Raw genomic sequence first — 2,024 nt, 5'->3', positions numbered from 1 at the left:
GTTTCCATTATTTTTTGGCACCAGAACAATTTTACTCTCCTTAAACTCAGCCGGAATCATTTTACCCTGAATAACCTCATTTACAATGTCCGTGATTTTCGCACCTACTATTGGCCAGTAACGGATGTAAAACTCTGCTGGCAGACCATCCGGTCCTGGGGATTTTTTTGGTGGCGAGGCGCACAGAGTCTCATACACGTCTTCTTCACTGGCAACCTCGAGAAAATTTTCGTTGTCATCTTCTGTCAGCTGTGGGGCTAGGATGTCAAGGAATTCTTCCAAGGAAGCATCACTACTTTGATGTACAGAATATAGCTCGCAATAATAGCGATAAATCTCGTCCATGATATCCTGCTGGGTTCTGAGAATCGTGCCGTTTTTTGTTCGAATTTCTTGAATAAAAGTCCTTCTCCCGTTTTTCGTATGCTTCACTAAATGATATAGGGAAGCAGTTTCATCTGCTGACACCGAATTTGCCTTCGATTTTATTTTCAACCCTTCCATTTGACTTCTCTTGATATTAAGTAACTTGGCTTTGACTTTTTTTATGTCTGCTATCCGAAGTGAGGAACCTGCTGAGACTTGATCATATAGATCTCTCAAAACGGAATAGTAATACTCTATAGTGCATTTCATTTCCCTTGCGCTCTGGGCACTGTATTGAATAAGAACTTTCCTCAACTTTGGCTTTGCCATTTTAACCCACCAGTCAATAGCAGTGGCATATCTACTACGGGCTCGCAGGCATATTGCCCATGTTTCTTTAATCAGATCTTCTAAATCATGATTAACTAACAAGGAAGTGTTCAAATTCCACTGGTTCTTGAATCGGCGAACCGGCTGTCTTGTTAGATTTATGCAAGCTAAGACACTTGAATGGTCTGAAAAGTACGTAGGAATGGTTTCTACTTTTGTCACGGAAGTTACAAGATTTTTAGAAATATATAGTCTATCAATCCTGCTACGTGATGTTGCCGTGACATAAGTGAACTCAACAGTGGAGGGGTATTTGATTTCCCATATATCCTTTAACTCTAAACCAGTAACTAGTTGTTTTAGTTCACCTGAGAAATTAAAATTAGGTAACTGATCTTTTCGATTTAAAACACAATTAAAATCACCTCCAAGTAATAACTGTCTTGGAGATTTCCTTAACAAGTATACCAAGTCATCTTTGAAGAAACGTGCCCTGTCAGCTCGATGAGAACTTCCTGAAGGGGCGTACAAGTTGATGATAGTCACATCATAGATATTTAGTCCTATTCCCCTTCCGGATTCCAGTCTTTCCACCTCGCTTACCGTAATCCCTTCCCTTACCAAAATAGCTGTTCCAACACTTGTTTCGGGAGACACATTCATGTAACTGACAAAACCGGGAATTACCAAATCCGAAATTAGAACTTCTTGTAACAGGGCAATATCAGTCGCAGATTCGTACAAAAATTCCTTAAGGGCCGATAATTTCAAACCAGTCGTGATTTTATTTATGTTTATAGTGGTGACAGAATAAGATTGCGTCATTGTGCTGTCACTATGTAGTTGTTTTGTTGAACTAATTTAGTTTACTGTGGTTCAGGGTTCAGTTAAGCTGTAACAGTTTTCTCGGAAGGCTGAACATGGAATAACACTTCAATCAGATTATTAGTTACTGTCCCGTTTTTTTCTACTTCTGATGTTTTCTCTTGTACCACAAGCAGACTGATTTCCTGGTAAACTTTCTGATTTTTCCTCCAGTGATTCGTGTACGACCGTTTCGGACTGAACATTCTTTGGGCTTGGGTCGCCCCTACTGGATTTCCCCTTCCCTTGGTTACGAGCTACATTCTCATTTGGTTGCGTCGGTATTTTACTTCGTGGCTTATCTGGAGCAGCAGCAGACGCTTTAGCAATTTCGCTTGCCGGCGCCTGCCCTGAGGTGTTGACCGTGATTTCAGTTTGGCCACCACTTCCTCGTTCTTTATTAATTTCACTCACTTTCTGATCTAGGGAAACAAATGGAGACTGCAGTTTTGCATCCTCTCCCT

The sequence above is a fragment of the Schistocerca americana genome, chromosome 4, assembly GCF_021461395.2.
Source record: "Schistocerca americana isolate TAMUIC-IGC-003095 chromosome 4, iqSchAmer2.1, whole genome shotgun sequence".
Taxonomy (NCBI): Eukaryota; Metazoa; Arthropoda; class Insecta; order Orthoptera; family Acrididae; genus Schistocerca; species Schistocerca americana.
This window is presented reverse-complemented; position numbering follows the sequence as displayed.